Raw genomic sequence first — 11,927 nt, 5'->3', positions numbered from 1 at the left:
CAGCGCCCGCCGCCCCCGCCGCCCGCGCCGCATCAACCGCCAGAAAGAGAAAATGGCGCTCGAGCAGGCACGGGAAGTGACGTCGAGCCTCATTTGCATGCCAGGCGGCCAGCCAATGGGGAGATAGTCGGTCAACGCTCCCATTGGTTCCCCGATAGAATGGGCGTGTCTGGGGGCGGGGCCTCAGATGGGGGCGGGGCCCAGCCTGGGGCTCACCCGCGCCCTTCATACCTCCAAGGGGCAGCACTGAGCGCTCTCGCGAGAGCCGTGACGTCATCCCGGGGAGGAGCTTGATGACACCTTGCCAATCACGCGGGGTTGCCACGTGACCACCCAGCCCTGGTACGCCTGGGATGCTGGGTGGAGCCTCATTTGCATTTGCTGCATCCTGGAGGCCCCGCCCATCCCTGCTGGCCAATGGGGCAAGGCGAGGCCTGGTGGGAAGGCTCCCCATTGGTGGCGCTTCTGTGGGCGGGGCTGGCACGCCTTGGCGCCATCGCAGGGCTGGGCTGGGGCGCCTGGGCCTGGAGCAGCAGGGGCACGGGGTGGGGCCTGCGCACGGCGGCCCCTCTGGTGATGGCGTCTGGGAGCGTGGCACTGCCACACCAGTGGCACTGGAAGGCTCTGAGGTGTGATGGAAGACACATCACTGCAAGCCTGTCCCCTGTGCTCTGTCTACCAGGCATCTCCATGTCTGTCTGCTAACGAAGCTCTTGCTCTTCCCGTGATGGCAGACGGTTTCTGATGGACACAAGATGAAAATAGAGCCAACCCTGTGTGCAGGCGGGCAACAGCCATACCACAAGGACCAAGACAAGCGACCACATCAGCAGGATGGGTGGCTATCCACCTCCAAGACTCCTGGTGTGGCTCTGCCACCAGAGCCAGCAGGAGGCCAGTCGTGGCAGGAGACCGTATAGGGCCATGCTGGATCCCATCCTTGGCACATCAGGACCTTCTCCCTGTGTACCTATCAGCTTCCTGGCACAGCTTTCTGTCTTCCCCACAAGGTTGATCTGGCTTTGCTCAGGCTGTTCCCGAAGGCTGCACAAATTAATGACTTCAACTAGATTCAACTAGACTTAAGTGTTCACCACAGGAATGAGACACTTATTGATGGAAGCCAAGGGGGATTTTGCCATGGGCATCAGCAGCCATATGATTTCACTGTTGGTCTATACCCAGCTCACACACAGGTCAATGTGTTGGCCAGTGCACATCAACACCTGTGAAGGCTACAGCAGCAGACTGACTGGTATCTTCTCCAAAATTAATACAAATCGAACATTCACATTGACAGAAAAGTATTCTTTTTTTGTTTTTTGCAGTAGTGGCCGCAAAATTTATTTGCCTTTGTAGTCAACAGTCCAATAAGTACATTGAAACATAGTTCTAATTTTTTTTCTGTTAGTAAGTTCCTTAGCCATGTACTTTCAGCACCAGTGTATACACAGTAAGGCTGTAGGTAAAAAAGGGGCAGCCATCTATGAAAGATAAATTATCCATAGTAGATATAGGACCACGACATAAAAAATTGTTACTACACAGTGCAAGGAGGGATATGTCCCACTTAGTTTAAATGTAGCATTTAAAATAACGGCGTTAACTTCTCTCTTATCATTCATAAAGTATAATAATTGAACATGGCTCTGCCAATATGGAAAGGCCCAATGGCTCCCACATAAGCAACAACATTAGAGTTCCATTGTGAGTTCCATTCCCCAATAATTGCAAAGTGTTTCAAACAATGGATGTGTTACAAAGATTAAGTAAAAGGTTAAGAGAAAACATTTGTGAAAGGGTTTTTCATAGCTGAACATTCCAGCAAAACTGTGGGATATGTCCTCATTTTCACAGAACCCCAGGATGGTTGAGGTGGGAAAGGACCTCAGGAGGCCATCTAGTCCAACCCCACATTCCCAAGCAGGGCCACCTGGAGCCAGTGGCTCAGGGTCATGTCCAGATGACTTTTGAGATCAACCAGTGTTTTCTATCAGTTAGTAAAAATGGGAGCTACTTTATAGAGGGGATAAATTAAATGTACCCACATAATAACTTTAGTTGTAAATCTGTTACCTGTTTATTGCCATCTGCCAAATCCTGCAGTGTGCTCACCAAACTCGGGTCATGTTTAAATCAGGTGGAGTTGGCACTCATTCAGCTGGGAAGGGAGGTTACATTACATTGCAGGACTGGCATTGAACTGTAGACATTGGAAGTAGGTTTATCAGCCACCAGCACATGCCTAAGGCTCTCCAAAGTGAAAGCTGTGACCAGGCTTCAAATTGCTTCCCTTGTAAAAGAAAAACCAAGAAGGGTAGCAACATGCAAAATCAATTCAAGAAGAGGATTTGGAAGAATAAAAATGGATCAATGTATGTATTCACCTTTCCTGCAAGTCAACAACAATTTTGCAATATAAAAATAAGTGGGCTTGAAGACAACAGAGTGAAAAGAAGTCAGAAACACACAATGTGAAGAAGAGTAAAAAAAGTTTAAAAATCAGGTTTTCTTAGATAAAAGTAATAGCTTTGATCAATCAAATCCAATGGATTAGTAATTTTCTTTGGGAATGTATTTGAAGATTAGTACTTCTCCAACTAGAGGACATCAAGAAATTTGGTGTATGTAACTTTGCTGTCATATGAGAGTTAAATATTTGTTTAGATACCTTAACAGGTTACATTTAACAGTAATATATTAAGTAATATTTTTGCTTATACTGTTGGGCAGTTCAGGTCTGGAGGAACGGACAACAGCAAAAGAGCACTTTGGCAGGTCACAGTGACTTCTAAATGCCTTAGCCCTGTCCTCTCCTTCCTGTGGGTGAAATTCACAGCTTTCAGCTCTTCCCATTAGCTGTCTCCAAGCAGAACAGCGGGAGCAAAGAGCACCTACCTGCAGGTGTACAGCCAGCAGCTGGGTTGGCAAAAGGGACTCCTCAGAGTCTATGGGAAAGTCAGGAGAATTAACTTCTATAGCTGCCTTCCAGGTCCTGGAGTAAGATCCCAAACCAATACTGACCTAGATGACTCTTTTGAGGAAGTGCAAGAGGATGGAGGGGAGCTCTGTCTTTTTACAGGGATTTGCAGCAAATATTTTTTCCCTTCAACTCTCCAGTACATTTTCTACATCAACTTATATTAATGTAATGTCCCGTTGATTTTGAAGAAGATGCTGCAGCACATACCAGTCTCAGTGACCATCTTTAAAACTGCCTGATGAACATGTTCATTGGTCTATTCTAGATGTTTAAGGATTGATGTACTTACTTTACACTTACTCTTCCCAACAAGCAGAAGTTGCAAGGTCTCCCTTTGCATAGTCTGCATGTTTAATTTGCCAGAAAAAGGTGTTTCATTGCTTGTTGTAGTGTTGCCATGATTCTGGAGAAACAAGGAGCCATGTGCCAAGCCTCCCATTGCAACCCCCCTCTTCTGCTCCCTGCAGGAGACCTTCTCATATTCCACTGAAGTCTAGAGAGACTTTTACTGAATGTAATAGCTTTTCAAACAAGTTTTCATCATGAAAGGAGGAGCTTCTCTTCTAGAAGAAGAAAAGGAAGCCAAGAAGCAAAGTGCAAAGAAAAGGCAAAGAACAATGCCAGGCAAGCAGAAGTTGTGCGAAAAGGAACCATATTTTAAAAGTTGTATTAGTTCAATATGAATTTTTTTATATGAGCAAAATGTAAAGATTCCCAGAGAAAAAGTTTATCTCAAATACTTGTGATTCTGGCTGAAGCAACATCACTTTTTTTACTAAACAAAATGATGTTTATCAAGATAGCTTTACCTACAAAAAATTAGACTTAAAATTACTGCTAAACTATGTGATTATTTGGCTAAAGAAAGATGGATCTTAAAAATCCAGGTTATGTTGTAGAAAGGAACTAATTATTCAGACAAGCTAAGAAGGAAAGATAACTAGAAAAGAATGAAGAATCTTTTCAAGTCAGTCCACTAATTAGGATCTCTGATACTAGTTGACACTCAAATTTATTCAAATTAATTTTTAGTATTTATGAGTTTCAAATATCATTGGGAAATTTTCAGTTTCAATTACATTAGAAGCATTTTAGCCAAATTTGAAGAGAGCATGTCTAGAAAGATTAAATATCTCTCATTTTTAAAAAAATCCTAAAGTCTGTACAGTAATGCAGAAAATCTACTCCTCAGTAGGTGTAAATATTCTACTTTAAGAATTCCTTTAGAAAATACAATTCAGTCTACTTTTCATAATTTCACAAGAAAATGTTTTACAAGAAAATGTTAGAAAAAAACAACCACCAATGCTTTTGCCAACACTTTGCACATACAAGTCTGATATTTTCTTTTCAGATGTTTTCTGTTTTAGAAGACGAATTTAAAAACAGTTTTAACGAAATATTGGGTGTTGTCAATCTTTGTCTTTTTAATGCCAAACATCCCTTCAAGTTTGATCCAATTTTCTCTAGGTTGTTCTGGAAGTACAGAGGTATATGTTTACCAGTACCACAGGCAGATGACTAATTTAGGAGTACACATTTGGTTCACACAGTAGGGCTAATAAGGCTGAGTAAATCCACTAGAACGTCAATGTTTCTACATTATTTTGAACTTTATTGAACTGGAGGAGATATCAAAAGAATAAGCTGTATTTTTTTCTCACCTCTATTTTCTCCTTGTTCAAGTTTTACCAGCAAATAACTTTCCTGTGGTGCTAGATGTCACATGTAATTTGTGTAATAAAGAAGAACTTATTCATGCAGATTCCTACTCACTCAGTCTTTCTCCTGCTCACATCGGGCAGGCATTCTGAGAAAGCTGTAAACCGGGATCATACAGCTTCTTTCTGAATTATGTACATATTACGTATCAACTATTTTTCTTCATTCAGAAATAGTGTTTATCAGGTTCTTAGAATAAATGCAGTTCATGAATGTATTCATTCATATAACCACAGTATTCAGATTGTAGTCTTTAAGGACAGGCAACGTTGGATTACCCCATCTTGGTTCAGCTTCCTGTTCTGGGCATTTGATGGGAGATAAGATAAAACATAAAACAATTGATGTTTAACAGAGTTGCAGAGTAACCTATAAAAGAATAATTAGTGGCTTGTTGTCACTAGATTTAACATTAAGTGGAGTTTTTTTTTTAATTACCCAACCAAACTAATAACACGCCTTGTCACTGGCCAGGTGTAAAATCAATGTATTTTAGCTAATTCTGAGAAGGGCTGACTTTGGACAGTCCCTGCCCAATGGTTTTGGAGTTCTTTGAAATAAATTAAAGCCTTGTTTTTCCAGTCAGCATGCTGCAGACATACTTGAAATAATTAAGTGAATATTTAAATGTTTGACTTGTGCTATTCACATATAAATTTTTTTTTCCTATTAATTTGAAAGGTAACACCTTCAACTTCAAAATAATTGACACTTGAATTAAATATGCTGTTCATGGTCATTCTCAAAAAGTTCTAAATTCCTTTCTAAAAACATAGTAGTGTCATTTGAGTATGTCTGGGGTTGAAGATCCTTTGCATAGAGAACAGACACTTAAATTTAGAATTAGAGTGCTTTAGCTATGTAACACCGTGAACAATCTCTTCTCTTGCGTGCATTCAGAGGTTTACTGAAATATTGCTGGGAAAAAACCAAAACAAACCAAAACAAACCCCGAGAAATAAGGGTCACTTACTGTGGAGTCATTGCAATCTCTCTAGACAGCTTGGCCAGTGCCCACCACTGATGACTGGCAGACTTGCTCTTGGAAATTAGATTCTTCAGCTGAGTAGGTGAAAAAAATGATTGTGGTGCTTCTCCCTCTTCCAAAGCTGACCTATAAATCCAAGTCACAATATCTAAAAAGTTGAAGAGATTATTCCGTTTTACAACCTTTCAGATACCTTGTCTTGACATATTCCTAATGTGGACAGAAAGGTTTACCTTTTATCTTGTGAAAGATTGAGTTTATATTGAGTATGACAGGTACACATGTCAGCTGGTAGGACAGCAAGGAGATAAGTTTTTGTTGTCTGGTCTTGGCTAAAAATGTGTGGGTTGGACAAAGAATGGATTGATTTCATCAGTATCTCAAAGCAAATTCTGAATCATTTAGATGCATACAATTTCTTTTCTCCAAATTCTAAGTATTGCTTGAAAAGAGGATCGATGAAGAGGCCCATTTAGATAATATTCCAAGACTGCCTTGTCAAGATTAGAATCTTCCTGTTATCTTACCCTGATAGTTTGCCATACAATGGTTTGGCTAGAGAGGTCCCAATGAAGGCTGCTGGAATCTCAGGAAAATTGTAAAGGTCGAAGGCAGTGGCAGATTCACAGCTGACAAAAAGTGTTCAAGAAAAGTGGGGAAAATGTGTGATTTTTGTGAAATTTGGCTTAATACAGCTGAACAGATTCAATTGGATTCAGTGCTAGCAAAGGAGGAGCAGCATAGTGATGATTAGGAAGCATTACTTCAAAACACAGCACCTAGGGGTGATTGTGAAGAGCCTAGTTCTGTTCCTGTTTTTCTGTTCCTGTGTCTGAAGCTGCTAATATGAAAGTCCTCCAGACATACAATTTTTTCAGCCTCCTCACAGTTCTCTGGAATTCTCATCCTGCTTAGCTGCCTAGGGACTTCTCCTTTAAAGGAGCTATGCTTCACATCTCATTAGAAGACTCTGTATCTTTTTCTAAGATTAATCCAACTATCAAAGTCCTGTTTTCAAGCAGGTACCAAAACTGCCTGCCAACAAAGTGGCTGGTACAGTTGCTTGAACAGCCGTCGCTGAGATAATAGTGTCAGGGAAGTTCATGTTGAGGATGTCTGGGCTAAAGGACTGCTCCTCCTGATTCCCAGTCAGAAGAAGGGATATCAATAGCCTAAATTGAGAAAAAGCATGAGGCATGGTTAAAACAGGAGGGTTTACTTTTGGGAATAGTTGGACTAATGAGGTATAGCTTTCTCATCAACAGTATTTTACCATTGGGTTTCAGTGTCTTTGATAATGTGAAAGCATCCCTCATGGCTTTCTCCACATCTGGGGCTTGTAGAACACCTTGCTCTTTATCCTAGTTTCATCTGGGATTGAGTTAATTTTCTTCCTTGTAACCAGTACAGTACTGTGGGCTTGGGTTCAGTATGATCCTGATGTTGATAACACACTGATGGCTCAGTTGGTGCTCAGCAGTGCTTACCCTGAGCCAGGAGCTTTTCAGGTTCCTGTGCTCTGCCAGTGAGGAGCTGCACAAGGATCTGGGAGGGAGCATGGCCAGGACAGCTGACCCAAACTGGCCAAAAGGATATTCCAGATCATACGATATCATGCCCAGTATATAAACCGGGGGGAGTTGTGCTGGGAGGGGCATGTTCTTGCACTTAGCTGCATGGGGAACTGGAAGGGAAGTGTGCTTTGTGGAGGAACTATCATGGTACTAGGTGTTTCCTGGCTGCAGCAGATCATTGGGGAAAATAAGCAAATTTTGAGGGGCCACTTGTTATTTGTGACAGAGTTGCATTGTTGGACTAAGTATCAGAAGTTCTTCAAAATTAAGAATTGCCAAACGTATGGACAGAAACCCATGTTTTCAGGTTACTTGGACTCTTTCCACAATTAGTTCAATATGCAAGATGTCATTAGGGATCTAAAATCTTTCTTGCGCTGTCAGCTGGGTCATGAAACAAACAGGCTGTCTGTAACTATAAACTGTGTTTCAAATTTGTCTCTACGAGCATGAACCCACACAGAGAACAGTCCTGTGCAAATATGTGTCCAGTCAGGCACACATTTGGATGGTGTAATCAGTGGTACAGAAATAATCAACCTGCCCAGAAGTATCACCTCTGCTAGTGCCTTTCAGCAATAATGCAGCACTGTTATTCCAACCACTTTGGCAGCCAGACTGTTTCTTCACTGTCTGCTCTTGCTCATGGGGAAAAAAAAAAGCCTACAAGTACTGTGTACCAAGACTGAGAAACTAAATTTTAGAAATTTGAATTACTTAGAAGCTGTACTTAACCCAGACCTTTTGGAGGGAAATAAAGAATAACTTTACTTTTCAGCTTTGTAAGCACTCTTGTAACTTGCCTGTCTCCCTTTCCGACATCTTTTCCTAAACAAAAATCCTGAAGAATCCTGACAGATAATGTTTGTCCACAATCTTCCATGCTGGAATAACTATTCACTGTCTTGTGGCACAGCAGTCAGATAACATAGGAAAGGGTGCGGAAAAATAAGTTGTTTTCTAGCTAACACAAATGTGTTTACTGATACTGACTTATAAGTGTCTCTGATCATCTACTGACAGAGCAGCTTCTACATTTGCCCTACTAATGAGACACTTTGTGACCTCATGTAAATAATTGGTTCAACATCCACTCTCCTATTTTGAATTAGATTTTTAGAGTGTTGCTAGTAATCAGTTACAAAGTGCATAAACTCTACATATACATAAATATATATATAAAATAGAATCACAGAATGGCTTGGGTTGAAAGGGACCTTAAAGATCATCTCGTTCCAAACCTCTCTCCCATGGGCAGGGCAATTGCTTAAAGCCCCATCCAACCCAGCCTTGAACATTTCCAGAGATGGGGCATCCACAGCTTCTCTGGAAAACCTCTGCCACTGCCTCACCACCCTCACAGTTAAGAATTTCTTCCAAATATCAAATCTAAACCTACCCTCTTGGAGGCTCTGTATCCATTAGACCAGCACTGCCCCATCATAAAGGTCAGGAAAGATCAACCTTCTAAGCTTATTCCCTCAAGCTCTCAGTTTAATTTCCTGATTACTATGCAGTTTATTATCCACATTCTTTTATTACCAATTTGTTTGTCTGTTATTTTGGACATTCTTCAAGCCTTAAGTTGCACTTTGTTTCTATGCATAACTACCATTCGCAGGAATGGGGCATCCACAACATCCCTGGGAAACATGTTCTACTGTCTCACCACCTTCACAGTAAGGAATTTCACCCTAATAGCTAATCTAAACCTACTCTGTCAGTTTTAAGCCATTCCCCCTTGTTCTTTCACTACATGCCCTTGTAGAAAGTTCCTCTCCATCTCTCTTTAGCCCCCTTTAGGCACCATTTATCAATTTTAAAAAACCCAGGCAATGAAGTTCCTTTGTATATGAATAATATCATCAGTAATTTCATCATATTGACAATCTCACATGGTTTCAGGTGGATAGAAAAAAACCTCATTGCTTTTTGGCAGCTATCTTATAGGTGTGTAGGTACTGGCAATGGCCTTTTGGGGTTGGTTGGCCATCTGGCCAGCCACATCCTTACCCACACAAGCATGATCAGCAACAACCTTCCTCTTCACGAAATACCTGCAGGATTAATTTAAAAAGTTTCTGACCTTTATTCACAGTCCTGGAGAGTAAAGCAGACAGCAGTGCCACAAACTGCATCCCATTGACCCGCTAGTGTTTTACCTCTTGGAGCTTTCTCAGTGACTGGCACTTTCTCCAAGGAAACTTCTAAAATGGAAGTTCAGTTAATTCTGGCTGTGGGTATTTCCTTTCCTAGGAGGAGACATCCAGTGCTTGAGTGACTGGACATGGATTTCTGCTCCAGCCTGGAAATATGGGAGTAGGCAAATGTTGCTGGAGGCATGAACAGGTCACAGGGTGTGGAATTATTACTAGAATTACTGGGGAAAGATTACTGAGACCAAAGTTATATCCACATCCTAAGAAAGGATGCAATGGTAAGGAAACTTTCAGAGTGGAATGTGGTTGGCATGTAAGGAATCTGTTCCCCGAGCAAACATAGCTTGCACCTTTAGATGTTGGCAACACTGGGGGAGCTTTGTGAGATGACCTTAGAAGAAATAGAGTGGAGGGTGGAGCAGACTGGAGACACCACAGGCAGGCTCAGTTGTAAATCACTGCCAGTATGGAACTAAATGATGTTCTATAGCTCATAAACCACAGAGCATCTGCCACACAAGAGATGTATTGGTTGCTGAACTAGCAATTGATTAATTTTATGGTAAAATTGTTCCCTGTGGATGACATTTGCTCATTATAATACCAAAAAACACCTCCATCCCAAAAGCTACCTGCCTCCAAGGTGTGACCACTGCTCACTGAGCATGTGCTCGACATTTTTCCAACCTATACTTTTAAAATCAAAATGAGAAAATTCTACACCAATCGGTATGACAAGAGTCACTCAAGCTCCACCTAAACATAAAAAAACAGTACAATACCTTTGTGTGTGTCAGGCAAGATATTTTTGTAGGAAAGGCACACATTGTGCAAAGCGCTGGGGAAAACTCATCTGTACCACTGTGGACATTTGTCATTCCTCAGGTTCAAGGAGGAGAAATTCCATGTGAGGTGAAGGCAAACAAAGACTAAGCAGCTGAGTAAGGGCATGGAGGGCCTAGGGAATAAGAACGCAGGGCAAGACAAAGGTTGAGAGGTGTGTCATCACATTCAACAAAGATAACAAGGATGAAGACCAAGGAAGGAAAAGAGTTACTGAAGTGCAAGGAAAATGATGGTCAAGAACACAAATGAATTCAGTACTTCTTTCCAAAAGGAAAACCTCACCATCAACAGTATGGTAGCAAATGTCCCTTGGTGTATTGGGAAGAATGGTGAGGGAATCATGCATGTTCTCTATGCCTCTGCAAAGTTAATGCAAAGGAAACCAAAACCCTATCTTTCACCTCTGGCATCACCACAATCAGATATGCCCTTACTTACACAGTCTGAATGTACATATCAATTTTGACACCAACATAGAAAATTACAAGCATAATATATTCCTTCCTCTTTCAAGGCTCAAAATACTAAATCCTGAAGGAAGAAGAGACTTACCAGGCTTTTGTATAGCTTCTGACCATTTCCACATGAATGGAGATGAACAAATAACTTTCAGAAAGGTTTAAGTCACCAAGGAACTGTGAAAGTTCTACCCTGTGGATGGAGCCCATTTTGTATCCCATATAAACATAGCCAACTGGGCAGCTTAGTTTCAGTGGGAAAAGGAGATGTGAGGGTGATAGCAACAACGGGCTGTTTTACAGTTTGGAAATTTGCCTGGCTGTGCTTTGGGCATGGATCCAAATGTTCTAGGTCTGAAAACAAATAGCCGTTTGACCACACCTCCTCCCCCTTGTTTTTCAAAGCCTGTGTTATTTCCATAGTGGTCTCTTGGCACTGTTCATTCCAGCCAGTGGAATACATTTGATTGCATTCTGGCTTTTGAGCCAAAAGTATAGTGATGGCTTCAGGATGAGAGAGAAAAAGGCTCGGGAATCTCCTGGGAGATGTGACCAGTCTGTGCATTGAAGAGGTCTTGCTCACATACTCAGGGAATTGCCAGTTGCTAGCACTGAGATCAGAAGGGGTTTTCCCCCACTGCAGATTGGCACTGGTCCATGGGGATTTTTGCCTTCCCGTGCAGCACCAAGCATGACCACTGGTCAGGGCTCTCCAGTCCCTTTCTTCCAGGTTGCTCATGCACCTTGAAGAAGACCTCTTGTGCCCTGCAGCTGAGAGGAGGAAGGCTTTTTTTCCCCCCCATGGTGGGCTAGCAAGTGTCTCCAGCAGGTGTTTTTGCCTTCTTCTGCAGCACTGAGCATGGCCCCTTGCCAGGGCTCCTCTGGGCCCCTACAGCTTCGTTCCTGCCTGCTGCACTTGCGCTTCCCAGCCACCACTGGTGCCCTGGGTCTCTCTCACTCTCCTGCCCATTGCAAGCTTGGAGCAAGAGCGAGCTCTGCTCTCCACTTTGCTCAATTTTCCCAGGGGTTCTTGCTTCTGGTGAACAGCCTTGGAAGCCTTCCTTCCTTGCTTGGAAGGGCTCCGGGCTTGCTGTCCCATCCAGAGGGGATGCCATTTTTCCACTCTTTCAGAGGACAATACAAGTGTGGATCAGGGACAAGAGCACATTTCATTCATCCTTGGCCAAGAAGCACAGT

This window comes from Corvus kubaryi, unplaced genomic scaffold (assembly GCF_017639235.1).
Source record: "Corvus kubaryi isolate FWS band 111438036 unplaced genomic scaffold, C.kubaryi_AGA036_p1.0 37398, whole genome shotgun sequence".
In the NCBI taxonomy this organism is placed as follows: domain Eukaryota; kingdom Metazoa; phylum Chordata; class Aves; order Passeriformes; family Corvidae; genus Corvus; species Corvus kubaryi.
This window is presented reverse-complemented; position numbering follows the sequence as displayed.